Below are 25,629 nucleotides of genomic sequence, written 5' to 3'. Positions count from 1 at the left end.
GTTGTCCTGTTCCCTGAATCCTAGATTTTCAACACTATACTTCAGTTCTGCCTCTCCTCCTGCAGCCCAGCCTGTAGGTAATGGCACTACAGTTTTTAATAATTGCAATAAATCATTCTTGAGTGCTTTTTACATACCACTGTCTAAGGGATCTGCCTGTTGCCTATCTTCGTCATCATTATCATTTGTATTCAGTGGTTAAGTCTTAACCTCAAGGAGGGAGGATGATGCCATTCAGGGTCTGAAACAAAACTGAGTTCATTGTTTGCTAAGCATGGAGACCTGTCCAGCCAAGGCTCAGCAGAGAGAAAGCAGATCTCTCCAGGGCTTGGGAACATGCTGCATTGAAGAACTGGCGGGTTTTCAGAAGCAGAGTTGAGCCATCCCGGCTCTGAGGCTGCCATGGTGCTCTCAGAAGAGTGGGTCTGGGCAAGTGTCATGGACAGTCAGGGATGAAATATGACTGGGTGCTGTGTCTTGTATCCATAATCCCAATAACTCAGGAGGCTGAGACAGGAGGACCACAAGTTCAAGGCCAGACTCAGCAACTTACTGAGGCCCTAAACGATTTAGTGAGATCCTGTCTCAAAATAAAAAATAAAAATGGCTGAGAATGTGTGACTCAGTGGTAAAACACACCTGGGTTCAATCCCCTTTACAAAAAAAAAAAAAAAAATTATTTCTGGAGATTACCTGGAAGAGGTTACTGAAGTTGTCCAGGTTCTTTGGGGAGGTGAGCACTACATCAAGGATGTGAAAACTGAAGTCCAGCTCCACGCTCCATTTTCCTGACTTGACCCTCTCTTGCCTCTCTGTCACAGGCTATAATTGGTGAATATCCCAAGCTGATCAGTTACTAGCATTTAAGTCAATCCCTAGTTTGCATCTGTACATTTTATCCACTTTAGCTCATCATTTGTTCTCATCTCTGTTCCCTCTTTCAGGTAACAAATGACCACTTAGAAAAGAGCATCCACAAGGCTGAACTCCTGATGTGAAATGCAGTGCCATTTAAGGTAACTGTTCCTAATATTTTAGCTTCTAACCAAAAAGTCAAGCTTGCTTTTGCTGAAAGGTTAATAAGCAGAAATCTTGACTTCACAGTACATCAGGACAGATAAATGATGATATGAAAGATAATGCAAAATTATAGCCTGAATTAACCCTACTGGCTTTGTTCTCCACTCTGTGATCAGACTTACAAAAGATTAAATGGGAAATTAAAGGAAAAGACAAGCTTTTGTCTCTGCAAATTTATATTCCATGTTCTACAGTTTTTAGGACTGAACCGTCATGACCAACATTTATGGCCTAATGAAGAGAATTATAACCACAGAGTTATAATTGTCTCTTTCTCATCTACAGACTGACTCAGAGAACTGGAGACTTGGACTTAGGTCTTTTTTTCCTAATTATAAGGTATAAAATCCTGGGAAATGGGTTGAAACTATCTGTTTTATTAGTTTTCTAAGGCTGCCATAATGACATATAGTCACACACTGCATAGCAACAGGACAGCCCTGAAAGACGGTGAGGGTGGTTGGGTGGTTGGCAGTACCACCTGGATTTGGGCAAGTGCACTCTGTGAGGTTCACACGGGACAAACACCTGCAGATACATTTCTCAGAGTGCGTCCCAGTCATTCAGAGATGCACAACTCTACTACAATCAAATGGTAAAAATAAATATAAACTTATTTTCTCGCAGTCCCAGAGGCCAGAAATCTAAGCTCAGTGTGTCAACCAAGTCACATTCCTACGGAAGTCCTTAGGGAGCACCCTTCCTGATCTCTTCTAGCTTCTGGTGTTTGCCAGTGAGCCTCAGTGCTCCTTGACCCATGGGTGAGTCACTCCCGTCTCTGCCTCTCTGTGTGTCTCTGTCCTGTCTCTTTCCTTTTTAATACAGCCACTGTTCATGTTGGACTGAAGATGCTCCTCAGCTACTGTGGTCTCACCATAACTAGTTACATTTTCAATGACATTGTCTCACTTCTGAAGGCTCTGGGGGTTAGGATGCTGACATCTCTTTGGGGCACAATTCAATCAATAGCCCAAGAATTCCATATTCTCATTTGTTTAGGCTGATAAAATCACCCTCTTCATAGGAGGCTGGGGAGGATAATGAAAGGCAAATCCTTTGAGGAAAAAGTACGGTATAATTACTAAATCGATCACTCTAGGTTCATCCCAAAGACGAGACACACTCATAGGAAAGCCTTTGCAATGCCTCACCCTTAGTTACAGATTGCACACTCTTCCCTTCTATGGGAGCGGAGCTCCCTAACATGCATTTTTTGCTAGAATAATAAATAATTCCAAACCAAGTGAGATACACAAAAACAGATGATCCTTTCTGACTCAGATGTGATGCTGCAGCAAGTTCTAGAAATGACTGCCTTTACTTATACACTACATACTTAGGAGAAAACCAGCTTCTCCCCAGAGCTACAACTCCAGGTTTCCTGTTTGTTCTGGAAGAAAGGAAGGTTTGGTCAACACAGTTCATATTTGACTTTTTTAAATTGAACTTCTAGGAAAGAATGTCAATTCAGACAGAATCTTAGGGGAAATGTAGAAAGTACCTCGGGCCCCCCAAGGAGTAAAATGTGCATGAATCTGAACAACAGCTCCCGTAATCTTGTATTGGCTTTGCTGTTCAATTCCAAAGCACACTAAATGTCAGCAGGGACACTGGGGATGCAGAGACAGATAAGAGGTGGTCCCTGTCCTCGGGGAGCCCACAGCTGAGTGGAGAAAGCAAGGGAAGAAAAACCAGGGTGTGTTCAGATTGCAAGTTCAAAGTCAGTCTCAGCAACTCAGTGAGGGCCTAAGCAATTGAGCAAGACCTTACCTCAAAATAAAAAAATAAGAAGGGCTGGGAGTGTGGCTGAGTGGCTAAGTACCCTCATTTCAATCACAGGTACCAAAAAGAAAGGAAGAAAGAAAAAAGCAAAGAAAGTGACTGTGCAAGGCCCAGAAGATGGATTCCATATTATTTCTCTGTGACTGTGACTGGGGGGTCATTTGGAAGGCGTGTAAGGCAGAGAGGTAGGCTGTGCTGAGGAATTTGGATTAACATTGTAGAATGATAATATTTGTCATTTTTTAGTTTTAAATTAATCCGATCTTGCCATATGGAATTTAAAGTACAGAAAAATATAAATATGAAAACTGAAATCAATTTAATCTCAGAGATAAAATTGAACACCCAGAGAGCAAGTCTTTGGTTTAATGGATAATCTTCAGCCTCCTTCATAATTAAATATTTTTATAATGTATTTATTTTAACATTTTTGTTTATTAAAATGTCGATAGCTTGCCGGGTGCAGTGGCACACACCTGTAATCCCAGTGACTGGGGAGGGTGAGGCAGGAGGATTGCAAGTTCAAAGCCAGCCTCAGCAACATAGCGAGGCCCTAAGCAACTTGGTGAGACCCTGTCTTAAAATAAAATAATAAAAGGTCTGGGATGTGGCTCAGTGGTTATGCCCCCCTGGACTCAATCCCTGTTACCCCATAAATAAATAAGTAAAAATAAATAAAATGTTAATGGCTCAATCTTCTGGGAAATTTTTTTCCTCTATTTTACAACTTAACATTATACAGTAACTGTGTCTCAGAGAAATTGTTTAAAGGCTTTTTGACATACTTACATTTTAAAAAGATGATTAAGTTTGGCAGCAAGGAGAGGTTCCAGAATCCTGGAAAACAGCAAGGTAGCTTGTGCCAAATTTTAGTCAACTGCCTCCACTGGTATCTGTAGTATTGATTTGGTCTCAACGTAACTTAACTTGTCACGTGACTCACAGAAATAAAAGGCAGAGTTCCTTTTTTATGAAGGGGAATTTTAAGCAATAAATGAGAAAGAAAATGTCTTGAGAAGATGAGGAGAAATAGCAATTGAAACAATGCATCTTTTCTAAAAATAAACACCCCCTCCTTTAAACTTACAGTCTGCGCATGCAGAGTATGTGACTCTTGGGGCCTCAGAAAGCTATAAACTGCATCATTACAGGACACTGAAGCTTTGTGGACAATATTACAGCCATCTCAAACAGTCTGTCTGAAGAACAAATCTTAGACCAAAATAGCATCTTATTACACATCGGAATTTTTATTTATCCTTGAAATTCAAGATAATAATACTAATAATGCCACTAGAATAGATCAAAATAGGCCTGATGAACATGAAGTAAAATAATTATGCATAAGAATGTGGGCTTGTTCAATGTCTCTTAGGCACTGTCTAACTTTAAGGTAGTTCAATTGTTTTTTTACTGTAAAAGTCAATAGTTTGTTGCATTTTAAAAATATTTAATAAAATTTATAAATTCCAGTAAACCAGAGAGTTCAAAAACAATAAGGTAAACAGAATGATTTTTTTTTTTTTTTTGCTTTGTCTTAGAGGCTGGCTGGTATATTCTTCAGTTCACCATATGACCAAAAACTAATAACATGTATCTCTGATGACATTTCATATCTTCAAGGATAAAGAAAAACAAAAACAATTAATTGTCAAGAGAGGAAAACCAAATGATAGATAAGGAGACAGTAAGCAGGCTAACTCCAATCTTCCCTTGAGGAAACAGGGTGCTTATACAGCTCTGACCATCGTTGAAAGATAATTTTCAGTAAGAGATAAAATTCTGACTCCCAGGTAGATAGCAAAATGAAGATATGCTAAATATTTCATTAAATATTATCATTTAGTAAATGATATGGAGACAGATTGCAAAGAAGGCAATTTAAACCTCTGTAGAGTAAGACACCCTTTGTGTGTTTATCCGTTACCTACAATTTGCTGAATTGCAACACAGCTCACAGTCAAAGAACGAAGGCAGATTCTGACAACCAAGAAGGGAGTGTGATGGACAGTGTGGAACTCTCCCACTGAAACAAAGTTTTTTATACCATGCCCCTCCCCACCTCCCTCTGTACCTCATGGTGCTGGTCTCCTGCAATATTCAACTCCAGAATTAAATAGAAATGAGGACTATAGATTTAGGAGGAAAGAAAAAAAGAAAGATCCTGCAGCAAATATCTGGGCTCAAACATGTCACTATTACTCTTCAAGGATGATGGATAGATAATTTCCCACTGCACAAAGTTCTGTGAACTCAGGGACTTCTGCTGTTTGGGTCACTATTGGAGATAGATCCTGGTTCTGCATGGAGCTTTTACAATGATCAGAGCCCTCTTTAAAAAAGAAAAGGCATTCAAAATAAAGAATATAGAATTAAGTACAGAGCAAATGTTTTGTTAAGAATGAGGAAATAGGGGCTGAGGTTGTGACTCTGTGGTAGAGCACTTGCCTCACACATGGGAGGCACTGGGTTAGATTCTCAGCACAGCATATAAAGAAATGAATAAAATAAAGGTTCATCAACAACTTAAACATATTTTTAAAAAAAGAATGAGGAAATAAGTCTAAAATCATAAAAGTCATGAATTTTGAAATTGGTCCTCACAATTCCCACTGAAAGAGGGATGAGATGTGTGGTGCATCTATTGTCACTTATGCTATGTTACCAAGAAGATTGGCGCTGATAGTCAATGCTGGGCACAGGGGTGCTGTGCTTGTTTTTGGTGTTGGGGTTGGCTGTAGCTAGTGTCCAACTCTGCACACTCCAGCCTTGCTTCCCTTCCACAGCCCACATATGTGCAGGGTCAGGATCACGTCTCTTTTGAAACCAGTTCTGTCCTCTCATCTTTGGGTCATGATGCCAGGAAAGTCACCCCAGGAGGCACTGAGAACCTCTCAGGGAGCAACTCCTACACCACGATGGTTAGCAAAATCTTCAGTGGACATGTCAGCAACCATGATCCATGAGTATATCCCACAAAAACCAAATTCACGTGTCCTGCATTCATGTTTCCCTCAGCCAACCCCAGGAGTTCTCCATCACCACCTAGAAAAGCAAAAAAGTAACAAACAGGTAGTTGGAGGGAAGGGAGGCAATCACCTTAACTAACTGTGGTTAAAATGTACAGAGACACAAACGTGTCCACGTAACCATATTGCTAGTAACCCACCCTCTTTCTCACTATGTCCCAAGCTTCTTGCCCCTTACATACACAGTGGAAGGCACTTAGTAAGTCTGTTTAATAGTTAAATAACTGCTTCATGGAGCAGGATGAAAGGAGGGTTCATTTATGTGAGGTTTCATGGTGTCCTCAAGAATTGATAGATAGGATATAAGAAAAAGATTATTCAGGAAGCTTTAAAATGATCATTTAGTAATAATTCATGCTAATTTATTACCAATGAACCAAATAATAAGTCAATAAATTAAATAATAATAAATAACTAATTCAATAATTAATTGATTAAACTACACGGTGATTTTTAATTTATTAAGTTAATAAATTATCACTTGACTTACTAAAGTTACAAATGTAAAACTAACTTTTAAAGTGTAGCTCACAAATTTATCATTCTATTTGAAAATCCAGAAAATATTAGAAATCACTTTTAAGGATGTTTGACAAATATTCGGTTCCTTTTATAATACTTCAAACATTTTCAACAGTTTTTATAAGTTTAATGTATTTACTGGAGTATCCCAAAGGCATGAATTAATAAAAGCAGGCTTCCTGAATATTTACCAAGTCTTTTCATTTACTAGTATTTAAACTTATAAAAGTATGAGAATTTTTCATTTTCTTAAAATGTTTCAAGTGCCTAAAGTATGCATAAATTTATCACTCACAAAGAAATATTAATACTATGGTTTTGTTACTCAACATTTTTCCACTTCATCTTAAAGTATCAGAGATGTGTTTCCACAGAAGGAATGTAGCTCCCTTTCCAGGTAACTGGTGTGTCCATGATCAGAGGTTTGGTCCAGAACGCTGCTGGGCTTTTACTGGCTACCCTGCTGGGACGGAGGGAACAGGTTTCCTTGTCAAGTGGCCACGACTCCAGGATGTGGTCCACTGGCCTATTTCCCCAAATTCCAGTTATACTGGTTCACTAATGCTTGGGTCTTCTCTCAGTCTCCACACTCCTCATCTAGGTTGCTTACTTGGTTTGACTTTGCTTTCCCTCGAAACCCAGGACATAGGTCCTGGCTAACGTGGGGAAGTTCAGAGCTGTCTTCTGGTTCAGGAACTGAGTCTACTGAAAGAAAATGCCAAAGGAGAGCTCATCAAAGAAAAGCCAGGACATGCCGATTGACTCACCTAAGCACAGGAGCCATCGCAATGTCACAGAAGGAAGTCACTGAATGCCCTCTTCGTGGGAGAGGACCGTGAGGGTTGTATGCTGTTGGTGCTTCTAGAGGAGTCACAAATAATTTTTAGATGACAAGGATGGACCAGAAGAACTTGGAACAGTTTCTCTGGGCTTTAGGTGTCGTATTTGACTTCGGTGTCTTCCTCTGTGACGCCTGTGATCTTCCTTGGTTAGTGAAATGTCAGCAGGAAGACTGAAGACGTCTGTGCTCCTCTTGGGGCATTTGGTGTGTAGGCACATAAGGGCTCTGGGGGGCCCCTTCCTGTGCCTGGAAGACCAGGAGGAAGGAGGTCACAGGGACCTGGAGGCAGCTGCTGAACCTCAGATTCCAAGAGTCACTCCCAGGGGGTCCTTTCCCCAGCCCCATCAGTCACTTGGATTTGTGATTCTGATGGGATTTTAAAGACAAATATCAGTTCTGCCTAAGGACAAAGGTTGTCAGTTTGATGAGCCCATTTTTAAGATATTCTCAAATTCATAGCACTGGTAGAGAGCTTTATAGTGATGTCCAGTTGAACTGTGAGATCTCACGTGGCCTTCGTCTGATTTGAATTTAAGCTTATGAGGTCATTCTACTGGTAAGAAAATGTGGGCACATTTCTTGAGGATAAAATCAAAGACACTCTCTGGTTATTCACAAGAACGCATCAAGGGATTCCAGAGAAGGAAAATTATAGCATAAAAAAAAAAACGATGATCAAGAGAGACAATTTAATAGTAGAACTTAGTTATAATCAATTATAGTGTACACTGACTTAAAAAATAATTTTTGAATGAGAAAGTACAAGAAAAAATGAACAATAGATCTACAGATCAAAAATCTTAGACTATATGAATCGTTACAGAGGTAGAATGGGGGTTGATATAAAGGATGCTCTTTTCCATGGTGGATGTTTATATTCTTATAAACCCTACTGCAAATGTCAAAAATAACTAATGAGAAAGCAAGTGTGATGTAAAATCATTATCATCTTCATCATTGTGATTCCATATCTTAAATAAGCAAAACCCAGAAAAGAGGTAGGCTCAAGGGGAGATAGAAACTGCTTAATTTTTCATCTTCAACAAAGAATTAGACTAAGGTTTTTTGACATAAGCATGAAAAATAAATTTAAATATATTCATAAAATTATAAAATCAGCTGTATGGGGAGTAAAAATAGAATAATATGGGTGAAGAAACAAAGCCTTTTCCTTGACATTTATGTTCAGTCACCAGTTTATGAATTAAACTAACGAGGCAGAAAAACAGAAGGGAAAAGTCCAATATTTGTGTGTGTAAGGCACACACCTGCAGGCACACTCTGTGGTAAACAACTTAAAGGGGTCTAGAATTTCAGACTCCTACACCATCCTAATAGGTGAAGGAAAGGGAAGAAAGGCCATTAAGGGGAAACAAATAACTTTTTGGAAAGACAAGTGGGTTTTCAGGAGAACAAATGGGAGGGAGGTCAATCTGTGACACTGGCATTGTCTACACAGGGCCCAGAAGAACTTCCATGTTCTTTTGGGCTGTGAAACTTCCCTGGAGAAATCATCTGCCTCATTCAGTTTCTCCCTCAAGGGAACAGATCTGCTATGAAGAAGAATTCAGTGGAGCCTTGTTTCTCAGAAGGCTGGGTTGATTGCTTTGTTTTCCCTGAATCTGTTCAATCTCAAATATGTTCAGCTGAAAATAATCATCATGCCAACTCAGATTCTGAGTGGGTCTCCAGGAGAGAGTTGCCTGCTGACTCCTGAAGAGATCACCAAGTAGACTGTAGGTCAAACAAAACCGGTTTGCTACGTGTGCAGTAAGTAGGGACAGAGTCACAGGAGCATCCCCAATGGGAAAGTCACACCTGGGCCACACCTACAGTGACAGTGCTAGGTCTGTGGTCTGGTATAAGGAAGGTCAATGCAAACACCTGACTGGGATTTGGCAGTTAGTATGATAAGAGTTGAGAATTGATGGATGGGAGAGATGAAACATTTGAGGTTCATCTTCAAAGAATAAACAACAATATGGTGAACGCACTTGAAGAAACTGGCATTTCATAGAGAGAAAGAAAGACCACTGTTCCTGATCCTGAAGAGAACACCAAGGATGGTCCACTGCTCAGCTAAAGAGATTTCCAGGAAGTTCCTGAAACAAACACAGAAGTTATTTGTAACTTCATTTTCAAGCAAAAACTTCCTGCCCAGAAGTATAATGTATATAATAAAGTTATGTTAATATGATTAAGTGATATGAATGGAGATAGTATTAGTTGTCCATACTGTTTTTTTAAACATAAGCATTATTAACAGTTAGAAAGAAAACAAAGTTTTTATATGAAAAAGGAGAAAGATGATAAGCAAAAATGAGCTTAAAATCAGAAAACAGAAATTAGAGTAGGAGGAAGACCAAATATACCAATAAATGTTAAAAACGAAAATGGATTAAACTATGTAGTGAAAGAATACACATACAATATTCTAATGGAAGGCAAACAGACTTTAAAATGACACCTAAAGATTAAAAATAAAGGATGGGACATGATATGTCAGATTATCACCACAACATTAAGAGGGGAAGCTATATTAATATTAAAAATTAAAATTCAAACCCCAAATTATTAATATTGTAAAGGAAGTTCTTGTTAGTTTTATGATATACCAATCAGTGAAAAAAATAGCAATGTATCATTATGCACAAAATAAAAGGGTTTTTAAATATATAAATCAAAAAGTGTTGAGGAGAGCAGATATGAGAAGAAGAGGAATTAAAGATGATTTGGGGGTAAGGGGACCAAGAGATGCCAGTTATTGAGTGAATGAGCAGGGGTGAGGTATGGATATGGGCCATGTAGGTGTTAGGGCTCAGAACAAAATAACCCAGAATATGACACTTTGGCATGCTGAAGGGCATTGGCATCCTGAAGGGCTCCAAAGAAGGTCTCTCTGACCTTCTCTTGCCCAGGATTTCTCTTCCCCCAGGAAGGGCCTAGACACCAGAACCTCTCCTCAAAGCCAATCCTAACACCTTGAAAGGTCACTCTCTCCTTTCTGTCCCTCTTTCCAGAGGGTCCTGCTTATTCCCAGGAGGGTTCAGAAAGGATTCAGCTACAGACAGGCCAAACTACGGCGCCGAGGGGCTTGCTGGGTCCCCCCAGTCTAACACCGTTAGGTAATGCCCATTATGCAGTTTCATCGCCATACCGCTGCCCATGCTTCATCACACTAAGCATGAGGACAGTTTGCACTGGGTCTTTGGGTCTGTACCCGTGCCGCGAGGAGCTTCGATGACATTAGCTGGTCATGCTTTCCTCCTGCTAACCAGTCTTTTATTATGGCCCTGTGAGCGAGGGCATCCCACCTTTCTGCTGCCACGCAGGTTTGCAGAGAGAAGGAAAAGGTAGTTTGAGGACGGGTTGCAGCAGTGTCAGGAAAGGGCTTCCAGGTCAAACGTGGGACAACAGTCAAAAGGGGTGCCATTCTGAACCTCGGGAAGGGTTGTGTGGTCCAAGAAGAGGAAGTAGGTGCGAGAATTCAGGGTTCCTGACAAATCCTGACAGAAAGCATTTCTAGATCCCACAGAAAGAGGGGAAAGAGCAGTGTCTCCCTCACCCATGGCAGGCTTCATGGCTGACACCCAAGAGCAAATGACAAATGAACAGAAGCACAAATTCATGCAGTTTTATGTGGTTTAGGAGCCTTTAGAAGTGATGGTCCAAAGAAACAGGAAAGGGTGTATTTTTAAAGGTTCTGATCGAGAGTGAACAGTTACAGAAATAAAACTGGGCAAAAGCGGGTAGGAGCTCCTGGGGATAACTGGGGGAAGCCAGCAAGGCCTCTCTGTTCAGGTTCTTGGCCTCTCTGTGTACAATAGGGGAGAGAAAACTTGCCCTCCACCCTCTGAGGGTTCTGTAATCAAGTCCATGAAATAAACTGACAGTGGGTGAAGTAACAGGAGAAAAACTATTGTAGTTATATACATATGAGTGGAAATCCTGTAACAGAGGAGGCTCAAAGAAGGGCCAGATGGTTGAAGCTTATGTGTCATCCAGAGATAGAGAAGACAATAGGGGCCTGGGGCTCCTGGGCGGTGGTGACAAGGACACAAGTCACACTAGAGCAGGGGAGTGGATGCATGGGGAACCGAGGCTGGGCTGCTGTGCAGGAGAAAGTCTCTCAGTTCAGAGACCTTGTTCCATGGGGGCCTCTTCCCCACAACACTTCCCTAACATCACTTTCCTTTACAGACATACGTTGCTTTTACAAAAGGGCAGCTGTTCAGAGGCCCTCCTGTGTCTGCAGTTTCTCCAAATATTCAGCTTAACATATGCCAAAGAGATGTATTCTGGGTGGCACGTTCTCGGTTGTTCCAGTCATATTTAGGGGTGATGTGTCCTGACCTTCTCTGGACAAAGTTCTAAGTGAGATGATGATATGGACATGATCTTGGTTCCACTATCTATTCAGCATCTCAGGACCTGTGGCCCTGTGTGTAGTTCTTTAGTTTTCTCTCTCCCTCCCTCCCTCCCTCCTTCCTTCAGCTGTAATAGGCATCGTCCTAAGCAATGAGACTCAGGTGGACCTGTCAGAAATGTCCCTATTCATGCTTGGTCTAATGGGGACAGAAAACAAATAGGAGAAGGTTAGCATATCACTAATCAAGCCCATTTCAATTTGTAGTAAGTGTTCTGAAAAATGTGAAGCACCATTCCATGAGACTGGCTTGCTGGAAAAGGAAAAGGATGGGAGCAACACTAAGTAAGCTCTTCAAAATGGAGTTGGGGCGGGAAGGAAGCAAGACTCAGGCACATCTCAAGCTGCTGCTGGGTCTGAGAGCTTTGGTCCCCTCCACCCTGACGGCAGACATCTAGAATGACCAGATCATTGCACTGTTCCCAGAAACTCAAGATGCCTAAAAGGAGGTTAGGTGCTCTTGTTTTATGGACATTTTTGATTAATACATGCGTTCTTTTCTGGATTCTGTGATCTCTTAGCCCTTGCATTCTGTTTTGGTGTCAACAGGAATTTCTCTTTAAACAATTCTAATTGCTTTGTAATAATTTAAGAGCCTTTCCTGCATATAAGCTCCTGCTTTCCCTGCCTCCTTCAGAAGACCAACTCAGAGCTACCTGAACCAGCGTCTCCTAAATTGCAATTTCTAAGACCCAAAGTAAAACTCTCCTTTTACAGTTTCTGAATTTGAAGTGGTCAGCAGAGAGTGTCCTAATTGGGACTCAGAGGTCAGGGGAGGCTTCTCACAGGAAGTGACACAAGCTGAGACCTAATGACATGGATCAGTTGTGGGAGGCTCTGTGAAAGAGGAGAGGCTGGGGTGGGGGTGCGTGGGTGTGTTTCAGAAATGGAAAGAAGGCTTTGGTGATGGGGTAATGGTGAATGGAAGGTTGTGACATCGGGGAAAGGATCCCAGGTCTATCTGTCCTCACAGGCCATAGGAGGCGGGGGATTTTTTTCTGTGCGTCAGTGCAACATGCCTTGTTGAGGCTACTTCAAAAGTAAGATCGAATGTTATCTTCCAGTAAGCTAAAATACTAATGTGATGCTCTGAATATCCTTCCTTCTATCATTCAGAGTTACATGTTTACAGTTATTTAAATAGACTGATGTAAGAGGTAAAGTGTGAAGCTTGCAGAGGGAATTAAAGAAATATTTAAACTATATTAGTTTAGTTTAGATTCTCTCCACAGAGATTCTGCAAAACAGACTTTTTTATTGCTCTAGTTCCTTAGAAAGTCTTCTGAGTATTTGATTTCATTTTTAAAAAGCCCAGGAGCACCTATAAGCTTTAAGAATTCTGATAATGAATATCAATGATTGTCAGTGGTTTTAGATAGTTTTTAGAAATGTGTTATTGAAGTGATGATCTTATTGCATTTTCAGGCATAACAATTTATGGTCTACTGCTTGTAACAGGGACAAAACGGAGACGATTTAAATGTCCATCAATGAGGAAAGAAGCAATAGAATGTGTTATTGTCATATGAGAGACTATGACTCTACAGTTTAATAAATTAGATATGTGCAGACAACCTGTCCAGTTCCACCAAATGAGGAAAGGGAAATGGAAGTTTGTAGTAAAATAGGTCTAGAAGCATGTTTTTTAAATGCATGAAGAATGAACCATATATATTTTTATTTGTTTATTGCATTGGAAAGTAGACATGAAATCATTGTTATGGTTTCTGCTTAGGAAACCGAAATATTGTAGGGAAGAATAAAGGGAGTTTTCAACTTTATTGGAAACTTTTTTCTGTTAAAAATGATCTCATAGGCTGGGGGTGTAACTCAGTGGTAGAGTACTTGCCTAGCATGGGTGAGACCCTGGGTTCCACCCCCAGTACAGAAAAAAATCTGAAATAAATCTGAAAGAAAATTAAAATGTGTTATTTATAAGGTCTTCCTAATCTGGGTGCTTTTTATCACTTTCACTATACCAGCTTAAATTTTTTGCATTTTCCAAGCTTTGTGAGTGATGACAGCATCATTCAGCAACCATTGGGTCATGCCTGGTGAAGGATTCTCCAGGTCCAAACATGGTCTGCATTCATGAAGAGACCGTCGTTCAGGGATCTCTGAGAAACACACAAAAGTTTGCTCTGTGTCCTCAAAGATACAAAAATTAAAATCTGAATGAAGTGTGTTTTAGTGCTATGAGAAGGGCTGACACTTTAAGAGTTGGGCCCATGCAGAGGTCTTTAAGTCTCTGGGGATACGCCCTTGAGGGAATTGGGGGGCCCCAACCTCTCTCTCCTCCCTCTCTGGTTGTGGGATGAGTAGCTAGTTCCACCACTCTGTCTGCCATTATGCATTACTTCACCAAAGGTCAAAGCAATGAGGTCAACCTATCATGGACGGGAGGTGCCAAAACTGAGCCAAAGCAAGCCTTTTCTCTTTATCAGTTACTTATCTCAGGTATTTGTTACAATAACAGGGCTGGGGATATAGCTCAGTTGGTAGAGTGCTTGCCTCATAAGCACGAGGCCCTGGGTTCAAATCCCCAGCACCACAAAAAAAAAAAAAAAAGAAGATATGTTATAATGACAAAAAGTTGATTAACACAGAAACACCACACAACAATAAAGGAATCTGATATTGAAATAATGGATGACTTTCAAAAGCATGCTTTTTTTTTAAATTGTTGGTAGACCTTTTATTTTATTCATTTATTTATATGTGGTGCTGAGAGTTGAACCCAGTGCCTCACACATGCCAGGCAAGCACTCTACCACTGAGCCACAACCCCAGCCCCCAAAGCATGCTTTAAAAAAAAAAAAAAAAAATCCAAAAAGAGAATAACTTGTTGACTTCATTTAGATTGATTTCAGTACTACAAAGTTTCAAAATATACATCAATCCATAGCTGTAGTAATTAAAATAGTGATTGTTCTCAGGACAAGAGGGAGATACCTAGAAAGGGGCAGGAGGAACCTCTCTGGCCAACAGAAATGCTCTATAGAAGGGTTGAGGTTTTGGCTACATGGGTAGATGTATGTTGAAACTTGTCCATGGCATATGCAACTTCTTTGTATATTATTGTATATAAATTTTGTTTAAAAATTTTTGTCGGAAACAAGGAGAAGAATCTTGTGGCAAGAAGAAAAATCTTAATGTGGAGTATTATCTTGCCTTTTTACTCCAAAATTTCATCTCTTGAATTTATTCTAAGATAAAAATAGTCTCCAGAACAAAATCACTGACTGACCAAGTACTTCCTGAACGCCATATGTGCCAGGCACCCAGGGTTTAGGGACATCGTAGTGAGGCAAAAACACAACGAAACCAATAAACAGACAAATAATCATGGAGTGGAGTCCAAAGAGGAAGAAAGCCACTCAGCAGGAAGTCACTAACTCAGCATAGATGGCACCCGTCTTGAGGGAGTGTCATGAGAGAAGACCACAGTGTTGAGCTGACAAGTTGATCCCCTCACATCAGTTTCTATGAAGAAAGGACCCTGGACTGTGGTGGGAAAGGCAAATCAGGGCTGTGACGTAAGGACGGAAGAGTTTTGCACACACAGGGAAGAAGCATTTACAAATGTCGCGGCACCGCTGTGGGTCTTCTGAGAAGCAGAGGCTAAGACAAGGGTAAACGTCTGAGGGACCTATTGGGAAAAACACCTGCAAAGCGAAGGAATGTATTAGGGTTCTCCAGGAAGAAAAAAGAGAACAAATAGGACATTTATACTTGCTCAAATTTATATTTATTGTGAAGAATTGGCCGCATGGTTGCAGAGACAAACAAGCACCAAACTATCCAGTTGTCAAGCTGGGAATTCAGGAGAACTGTTGGTATAGCTCCAGCAGAAGTTCCCCCTAACTTTGTCCTCCTGTACTATGCAGCTTTCAATTCAAGGGATAAAGTCCATCCATATTAGGAAGGTCAAGCTCCTTTTGTCACACTGTGGATCCAAATGTTATCTCAGAGGGTATACCTCAGTGGCAACTGGTGTAGCACATGCAGGTCCCTGAGTTCAACTCCAGTAACACACACACACACACACACACACACACACACACACATGCACAGACACACATGCCTCTGTTCAAATGCTATCCGGAAACACCCTCACAGACACATCTAGAATAGTGTTTAACCAAATGTCTAAGCACCTCAAGGCCTACTGAAGTTGGCATTTGAAAGTAACCATCCGAGGGAGCAGGTAGGAATAGACTGGGATCAGCCTCAGACCACTGTGCTGATCTGATTTCTGGGAAGAGGCAGAGAGGAAGAAGGATGGACTGGGTAAGGAGAGCCTCAGACCTCAGCAGAAGCTGAGAACCCTTCAGGTGGAGGGGATCCCTATCAAAGTTGTCCCGTAGAACAGTCCTGAGTCTGGCAGAAACGGAAGCCTTAGCAATCCTTCCTCGCCATCTTTGGCAGGAGGCGGCCTAAGGAAAGTGTGAGGGGTGTGAACAGCACCAGTAAAGATGAGGCAGCTGGAGGCTGTCACCAAAGATTGTCCTGAAGGCAGCCGAGTCATCACCACAGGCTCCCCGTGGTGAAGGGTCCTGTGACTTTGGGAAGGCCAGTGGGGCTGGAGTTAGGAAGCCCAAAGCTGAGAAGAGGAAGATGCCCTCGGACAGCCAGGGAGAAGCCTGTGTTCCGAGCAGGGAGTCCAGTTCCAAGGCTCTGGGTTTAAACAGCATGGGGAGGTGTTAGACGCCTTGTTGGAAAGATGGCTGGGAGCTGCAAGGAGAATAGCCTGGGCGCCTTGGATTAGTGAGGAGTGCTTTATTTGTCCAGGGGAGGGATGTGGTGTTGGTCGGGGGTAATGCAAATGGAAACGCAGGGAATCGGAAGTGTCTAAGGAGTATTTGAACAGCAGTTGGTGACATTTACTTGTGGCAATGGAAGGAAAGGCAGGTACGTAGGCTGGTTCCTAGGTTTTCTGGGTCTTACAAGTGGACAGATGTGGTGGCGGTCCCTGATTTGGAAGAGACTGGCACTGCCAGCAGGCCCTCCCAAACCCTTCCCAGTGTTCCTTTTCTCTTTATAGAGGCCAAGCACAGATGGTCATGCCTTGACCCTCCTTTCGTAGGAGGCTGTGAAAGGAGGGACAGGCCTTGGACCACTGTGAGACGTATTTATTTCCAGCTAAAGGAGAGAGGCGGACACTGAAATAACAAGATCGATATTTATTGCTCATAAGCCATCAAAGGAAATAAAAAGAAATCATAAAAAATATTAAAGTAATAAAAAAGGCAAGAAAAGGGAGAGAGGGGAAAAATAGCTAGAATAAAGGGAAAAAATGGCAAGAGGGACAGACTTAAAGCTGTCAAGAGTGACATTAAATTACAATGGCTAAGCATCTCAACTAAATGGAAGAATTGTCATAGTATGACAAGTATGCACTGCCTATAAAAACAGTCAAAAATCCACTTTCAATAAAAGGACACAAATAGATTAAAATAAAGATGTATGAAGGCTAACCTTCATAAAACCTTCATAAAGATGTATGAAAGTTGAAAAAAAAACTGAGGTGACTATATTAATATTCATCAAAGTAAATTCTGGAGATTCGGGGCAGGGATAGAAATAAAGGGGCTAGTTCATCAAGAGAACCTACAATCCTAAGTGCAATGTACCTAATGAGAACATTTCAAAATATGTGAAACAAAAAGAGCTGAGAGCATACAGATGATTATAGACAGCAACTTCATTCCTCTCTCAATATTTGGCAGAGAAAGAAGACAGAAAACCACTAACCATGTGGTCAAATATATGGACCATACTCTCTGGGCCATAAAACAACTCTCAATAAACATAAAGGGACTCAAATATACATCTTATCTTCTTTGACAATGAAGGAGTTAAATGAGAAGTTAATAACAGAAAGACAGCTGGAAAATCCTGAAACCAAATAACATATTTTAAGTCACTCAAGGGTCAAAGAAGAAATCAAATTAGAAAATATTTTGAACTTAAAATGTGAACATATGACATATTAAAATTTGTTGGATACCCATAAAGCAGCAATTACAGAAAAATTCATAGCACTACACATCAATATCAGAGAAGAAGAAATGGAGGCAATCAGATCAGCTTCCATGCTAAGAAGCTACAAAAGACACAGAGAGTAAACAGAAGAAAGGAAATGAAGAGGAGTGGAAATTAATAAAATAGAAAAGAAAAACAACTGAATAAATCAATGAAATAAAAAACTGGAGTTGTTTTTTTGAGGGGGGAGATAAATAAAATTGGTAAACCTCTTGCCACTTTGCTTCAGAAAAGAGACAACCAAATTGTCAATATTAGGAATTATAGAGCTGAAGTTTCTACAGTTATCAAAAAGATAATAAGAAAATACTAGAAATCAATTTAATAAATTGGACAACTTTGATGAAATGAACAAATTCCTTGTAAAACACAAACTACCGTGTGATCCAGTCATTGCATAAGTAGGTATTTGTCCATGGGAGAAAGCACGAATCTGACCAAGTGTTAGTACCTGAATGTTAACAGCAGTTTTATTTGTAATAACCAAACTGTAAACAACCCTCAAGTTCATCAGTGGGTAGGAGGATGAACAAGTTAAGGTACAGACACACATGAATTACCAAGTCTGCAATGAAAAATAAATGAATTACTGATACATTCCACAACCTAGATGCATCTCAAAATAATTGTGCTGATTGAAAAAAGTCAAACCAAACAGAATATATATGTAGGATTCTATTTATAGACAAACCAAGAAACTGCATAGGTAATTTATAATGATAGAAAGCACATCTGTGGTTGCTTGGGGCCTAGAGGTTAGTGAGTTGGTTGAAGGATTAAGAGAAGGATGAGATTTTTGGAGAGGGCTGGGTCTGTTCACTAACTTTCTTATGGTGATGATTTCAAAGCTGTACTTAGGTCAAAACTTAGACAATGTTACCCTTTATGTATGTGCAGATCATTGGATTCTATTTTATCTCAATAAAGCTATTTTTTTAAAAGTGTGATTGCTCATTAACATGAAAAGTTCAGTTGGTAGTTTTCTGTTCCTTAGTGCATAAATGGGGGTGCATGTTAAAATTCATAAATTGCACCCTTAAAAGTGTTGGCTCTGATTCTGGTGTCTGAGATTCATGATATTTCAACTAAAAATCTGCCAGTGGTCTGATGGGAAATACTAGAAGGAGATAATGGCAGGCAGCCTGAATTTGCTTCTAGACATGTTAAGGTTAGGCTGCATGGCCTCGGTGGCTTCCTACCTGTTCAGTGCAGGGTCCTGGGTTCTCGATCCATCCCCCACACAGCAGCCTTCTCCCTTCCGGCCAGACCTCCACTGTACTGCAGATGGCCCGCATTTCGCAGTCCCTTGAAGACAAGGTATTTTCGAAGTGAAGTTGGGAAGCTACTTCTGGGGTGCCGGGCCCTGATACCTGTGCAAGGGATTCCTTCTCCCGCTGCCCCTGATTCCATCTCTGTCTTTGGACAGGTCATAGAAGAGGTGGGTTTCAGGGGACTTGGCTGTGGAAGGTGGAGAACATCACCAGGTTTGGGGAACCCTGAGGCTTAACTAACCTGGTGGAGCACTTTGAACGTGGGCACATTTTATCCAAGGACCTCAAGAGACTGCACCAGGAGGGCTGGTCCCATTTATCTTGGTTTTCCAAAAGAGGCTACAAGGCAGGGAGAAATTTACAGCTTGCTCAAAGTCACTGGTGAACTGAGCCTGGAACTGCCCCTGCAGGCTCTGTGATGCTGACTTCTAAACACACAACACTGCTCTCTGTGTTTTGAGAAAGGGCTTGTCGGGATGCCTTTGTGACCCAGTAAGTTTCCCATCCTTCCTGGTGTTGGCCTAGATTTCCTTGAGTTAGCTTTGCTGTGACCCACAGGGAAGAAGGCTCTTCTCACTAGAAAGAAACTCAGGGCGAGTCTGGGGGATCACAATCGAGTTCACTAGAGGCCTGTGTGTGCTTTTGTGTCCTTAGATTTATATAAAACTTAAGATCAAGATTCACCCATGCAGAAATAAGCAGTCATTCTGACTTTTTAAAGTGGCCTTGGTATTTATTAAAAAAAAAAAAAAAATCACACAGGATAAAAAGAAAATCTCCACTACTCTTGACAACAAATCATTAGCATTGCTAATATTTTAGTGAAGATACAACCTGTTCTCCACACCAGAGGCACGTTATTTTAAAAAGGGACTGTCCTAAACAATCAATAACATACTGGTAGATGTATAAGAAACTCCTATTCTCTCTGACCTCTTCTACCACCACCTTGTTTCTGGTCTCCCGATTCCACACGCCAGCCTTCCTTGTGACCTCCCACCGGGGGCCAACCCCAAGAAGACAGAAAGTCTACTCTCTGCCTAGCTGCTCTCTCTGCTCCCCTTTCTAGCGTGTCTGGCTCGAGTTGGAGCTCAGAGAGCATTTACTGGTATCTTTTCATGTGTTTTAATGGTTGTGATTTGGATTCGTAACAGAATGGCAAAGGTGACTTCCGGTTGACTTTGCCTTAGCAAAAGCCTCAAGGGCCTAAGGGTAGAAAACATTTAGCGAACATTCTAAAGCATGGTGCTAGACCATCTCTGCAAAATTGCCTGAACAAAAAAAAAAAAAAAAAAAAAAAAAAGTTGACCAACATTTCCTCTCCCACAATACAACCTGGTGGTTCAAGAGATCAAAGAAGGAATATTTCTTGGCCAAGAGCTGGTGGTCTTCACCTGAAGGGTGGCCAGGGGAGCTCAGCTTTGCCTTTTAGCAAGGGATTAGTTTTTAAGCGGACTGAGGACAGTGCCTAAAGGTGAGACCCAGGGTGGGCTAGGTGCCCAGCTGTGGCAGAGCTCAGGGCTGCAGCTGCCCTGGGAACAAGCTGTCATGGGGACTTTTTCTCTGGCCAGTTCTACATACAGGGAAACAGCCAGGGCTGTCAGAGTGGATGGCCCGGAGAAGATGCCTGGAAGGGCGATGGAACCCAACATAGTCCGGGGACACTGGGGTCCTGGGGTTGGCAGGGGAAAGCATAGTCAGACTGCGAGGGAACCTGAGAGAGAGGAGTAGCAAAGTTTCACATACTTGCCACCTTAGGGCATCAACCCTAAGGCAAAACAGGAGTACGGAAGACTTCCTGTGTGTTCTCCAGGAGCAAGGCTGTGGTGCACAGCTCCTAACTGGGTGGATGCATCTTGGGATGCACTGGGAAATCGCGAATGGCCAAGGACGAAGGTGAGCACTTGTCAGAGGCTCTGCTTTCCATCGCCATTCCCGCACTGCTCAGAGCGGTTCTTCCAGCTGATGTGAACCCACAATCTCATCAGCAGTTTTGTTTCTCTTTTTCTAAAGGTTTTTGGGTCATCTCAGAAGTGGATTTTTAAATGATCACCCATTTCTTTTCCAGCTTCCTTTAATTCATTTTTAAAACATTCATCAGACAGGACAATATTTAAAACATATAAATCAGAGGTCCCTTCATGCTTTCCTCCTTCTCAATATGACACAATTTCCTTGCTGTGACCCTCAAGGACGGGGCTGCGCTATTCCTTTCTAGCTCTATGTCTCTGTTTCGCCTGCTCCCTCCTCTCTGGGCGTGGACCATTGTCCTGCCCCAGCTCCTTGGCCTTGCCTGCGCCCTTCCCTGCGTCCCCGCCTCACACAACACTGTTTGCAGCTGGACCGCACTTCCCTGACCTTTCCTGGAGCCTCTTCTCATGTATCCTATCGCAGCTTAAAGGTCATCTCCTTGGAAAAAGTTTCCCTGCCCCTCTCCTCTATCATCTCCTGCCAAAAATTAGACTTAAAATACTCAGCATAAGCATGAAGAATAAGTCATCCTTGCTGGTCACGGTGGCGCACGCCTGTAATCCCAGTGGCTTAGGAGGCTGAGACTGGAGGATCGCAAGTTCAAAGCCAGGCTCAGCAACTTGGTGAAGCCCTAAGTAACTCAGTGAGACCCTGCCTCTAAGTAAAATATTTGAAAAAGGGTTGGACTGTGGCTCAGTGAAAAAAAAAAAAGAATTCTCCTTATTGCTGCTCTCTGTACAGCACACCTCTGATGGCCTGTCCATCACCGCCTATGGCTATTCAAGTTGTTTATTTACTTCTTTATTTTTGCTGCTTCCACTGGGATATAAGCTCTATGGGAACTGCAACCTTATTTATCTGTGTGTGTGTGTGTGTGTGTGTGTGTGTGTGTGCGTGTGTGTGTGTGTGTAGGTATATTGTGTGCAATCCCTGCCCATAGCATGTACTCAATAAATACATGCTGAGTGTAGGACAGAAGAAACTGGGTCAGGGAAGCACACCTGATCCAGGCTTCCTCCCACCCTCTTGGAGTCATGCTCCAGTCCTTCTCCTTTATTTGGATGAGGGCTGGTGGAGGCAAGTCCCTGCATGGAGTGACACCCCCTCCTTGGTGACAGTCAAACTGTTTTCATGAGTGCAGCCGCGACTCGCTAGAGGAAAGGTTGCATATGGTTCTGTGACCCTCCTGCTGGCAGCAGCAGGCGGTGGGGCCAACGCTGAAGTTATTTTTGGTACGGAACTGGACAAGTGCTGTGCCAGCCTCAGCCTGGGTGCTTTGTGGCACTTGGTGAAAATACAGACTCCTCTGGCAAAGCGTGAGAGACTGAGAGCCTGTCACCTGCTCCAGGAAAGCGCAGAAGCCTCTGGACTTCTGGGTATAATTTTTTGCCCAGAGCTGCTCAATGCTATTTATAATAGTAATAACAAGAATAATAAGAGTGGGTTGAGGGGAATGAAGAGGGCAGGGCAGGAGTGGTTTACACGTTTGGACTAGACTTCTGCTCTGAAGGTGGTGGGCAGAGTGAGCCCTGCACTGGTTTCTGGCTCGCAGTGCTATACGGAGAGGGTTCCGACTTGGTATAGGATATCATTTTGTGTCAGATCAACCAGATGTCCACACAGAAGAGCATGGCTCTCTGTATTCTCTTTTGAACACAATTCATTTCTGTTTAATCAATATTTTTGTAATAGGGTGGTATCAGGGCCAGCACTCGCATGAGGTAAGTGAAGAGCCCAGAATGGGAGATTTCAGGTACTGTGCACTCTCAAGGTCCCATGCGTGGAAGCTCAGCTCACCGACCCACCCGTTTGCAACTCATTTTCTTCTTGTCCTTCTAGAACCCTGCCAAATGGAGGCAACACTCTCCAATCTCCCTTGGATGGAGATGTGGTCATGTGGTAAAATAGTGGTCCTTGGGATATGAGAGAAAGACATGTTTGCAACATCTAAATCACATTCATCGGGAGGTTATTTTCCCTGCCTGCTCTTTTGCCCCTTCTTGGGACATTACTAGCTGGAGGGTGGAAATCACGTCCTAAGAAGCAGGCTGACCTGTAAGCCTGGTCCCTGGACCTTATGGAGCAAGCGTCCTCCCTGTTCAGCCTGGACTGTTACATGAGAAACTAGTCAACTCTTATGCAACTGAAGGCACTGCATTTGGGGTCTAGTTGTTATACCAGCTTTGTGTCTACTTCAACAACATAAGATGTTCCTGGGTTTCTAATGGTGTCACCAGGGCTTGGTTTGCTTCTCTTTAGTTCTTCATTCTGCTTCTTCTGTGAGCTCCCTGATCCTGGATAAGTCCTCCCCTACTGTCTCGTGATGGAGCCAGTAGCTCCTGGGCTGCTTCCACCCAGGCTGCATTCTAACCAAAGGAGGGAGTCTGTGTCTCAGTACTCAGCTACAGTAACCCAATAAACTGTCAGTCATTAACCTGAGCCATGCCACGTGCCCATGTCCGAACCAACCACCAAGTATCATAAGGAAGGCAATGCTCAAAATCAAAATGGCTACCATTATTAGATGGAGGGAATCCAGATGCTGAGGATGCAAACAGAAATGCAGTCATTGAATGAAAGCAGGGATTGAAATAGCAATATTTTTGTGTTAGACTTATCTCTAGTGAAACTGAATTTTGTGTGCCTATATGGCTGTGTGTAGTTGTGCAAGTTGTGTATGATACAACTCAACTCAATGAGCACTACTATATGGTGCATCTCTGTGATCCTTTCCCTTTGTGTCACCATGGCATGTAGCATAATTTGAAGAAATCTAAGGCGCTGTCCTGTGACTGGCATATGACAGTCTATATTTTTCATGTATTATCAGTTTGATTTTACCAAACAAATGCATATGCTGGACTCAATCTTGAAATTAAAAAATGTTGTTTCCTCATATCTAGTTTCTTACTAGTTTGATTCTAATTTCTTCATTTCTAGTTTAATTATTTATGGATGGTTATTATACTCAACATTAACTATCAAGGGATGGATTCCTTGACCTGTTTTTCTCAATTATTTTTTCTGTTATTGTGAGCTATTCAGTTCAAGCTCCTTATGTCTTAATTTCTTCATCCTTTGTTTCTATGATCTTGTAGATTTGGTCTACAGATGATGTGATAGACACATTCCTTCCATGAACACCTCTATCTCATGGCTACCATGGATAGTATTTTCTTTTTTTTTTTTTAAGTTCTTACCCTTCAAAAACAGCTTTTCAAGTGACTTCACCATTTTCTCTTCTTTTGGTGAGAGATTTAAAGAATCCTTTTTTCATAGAAGGGCAAGTGAAGACAGAGCAGATGGTTTGCTATTCTGTGAAAACGAAGTTCTCCCTGTCAGATTATTTGCCTTTTGATTGTCCCAGTTTAGTCTCAATTCTCCTATGATGCATTGGGTAAGTCTCTTCTTTGACACCCACCAAACCAGGGTGTCTAAAAGCCTGCATTTCTGATGAGAAGGGGAAGCTCCTATAATCTTGGTGTTGAAAGCTTTTTATGTCATCAGTCCAAATAATCCACTAGAGTGATGGATCATTTTCTCAGTAGCTTTGACCACAGGTCACTCAGCCTTGCTTTGGTCACCTCCACTGAACAAAAATGGTCTAACTGTCAAGATCTCCTTTGCCTCTGGGCACAGCACAAGTGAGAAAGGTCTTCCCTGGAGACCAAATAGTAGTAACTCCCTCCCCCAGGACACCTGCTCTTCAAGAGGCACAGGACAGTGTGTGGGAGCAGAGCTGGGGGCCACACCACTCCCTTCCATCCTGGCTCTGAGTGCCCAGTGTGGGACCCAGGACAAGTCCCAGGGCCTACACTGCTGAGCATCAGTTTGTGTGAAACATGGATGCTAGCCTCGAATTCATTCTTCCCTTGACAAATTGAGCACAATATCCAGCAGACTGGTGCTCAGTAAATGTTAGCGGCGATCAACTCATGTCCCCAGGAATGTGTCTCAGCCTGGAGCTGGTGAGTAGAAAATCGCATTTATTTTACAGGCATATTTACAGTATGGCTAATGTTAGGAGGGTGCGCTCTGCTGATGGAGAGTTCATGGACCTGGCATTTACACCAGGGAGTGCCTACCTCAAAGGGTGCAGGGCAGTTTAAGTTCAAATGAGTTAATTCTTGCAAAGGGCTTGGAACAGTGCCTGGAACCGACGTGGCCATTTGATAACCACTAAGAATCTACTGAGCACCTACTCTAGGGCCAGGCTTTGGGGACAGTAATGAGGCCTAAGTCTTGGTCCCTGGAAAACTTATAGTCCCGTGAGAAAGGCAGGATCAAAGGAGACAAACGTGACAAATCATACCATGAAGGCCTGGATCTTAGACGTCAAGGAAACCGCAGGATGCTTTCCATTTAAGCCATGACGAACAGCCAAGGTCAAGGCGAACCAGGGCTACCCTGCCTCCCCCGACAAATGCACCCAGTGTCAGCTCTTCTGGGGAAGGGAGAGGTGGGGATGGCGGCGTCTGGAAAAGGGTGAAATTTCCTCTTAAAATAAGTCACCCTAGCAACAGGAGGGGGCGCGTCGCCTGGGCAGGCAGTGGGCAAGGTGCGAGGGCCGCTGGGGCGCGCTCGGGCGGGGCAGGGGAGGGGGCGAGCGCGCGCCTGAGCTTCTGCTCCTGGGTGGCCGCGGCCCGGCGCCGGGACCCGCAG

General features: G+C 42.3%; 1 long non-coding RNA gene and 1 other non-coding gene across 2 annotated transcripts; one reads left to right on the top strand and one right to left on the bottom strand.

The window, feature by feature from the left end:
- Positions 1 to 4,096: 4,096 nt before the first annotated feature.
- On the bottom strand, positions 4,097 to 19,032 carry LOC124978136 (uncharacterized). Its single transcript, XR_007107326.1, has 3 exons — positions 18,925 to 19,032; positions 7,181 to 9,356; positions 4,097 to 5,907 (listed from the first exon to the last, which is right to left on the bottom strand). It is a non-coding gene; the product is annotated as an uncharacterized LOC124978136 (long non-coding RNA).
- Positions 14,160 to 14,234, top strand: Trnam-cau (transfer RNA methionine (anticodon CAU)). Its single transcript has one exon. It is a non-coding gene; the product is annotated as a tRNA-Met (tRNA).
- Positions 19,033 to 25,629: the final 6,597 nt, after the last annotated feature.

This window comes from Sciurus carolinensis, chromosome 2 (genome assembly GCF_902686445.1).
Source record: "Sciurus carolinensis chromosome 2, mSciCar1.2, whole genome shotgun sequence".
Classification (NCBI taxonomy): Eukaryota; Metazoa; Chordata; class Mammalia; order Rodentia; family Sciuridae; genus Sciurus; species Sciurus carolinensis.
The sequence above is the reverse complement of the archived record's forward strand: the minus strand, read 5'-3'. Positions and strand labels throughout refer to the sequence as shown.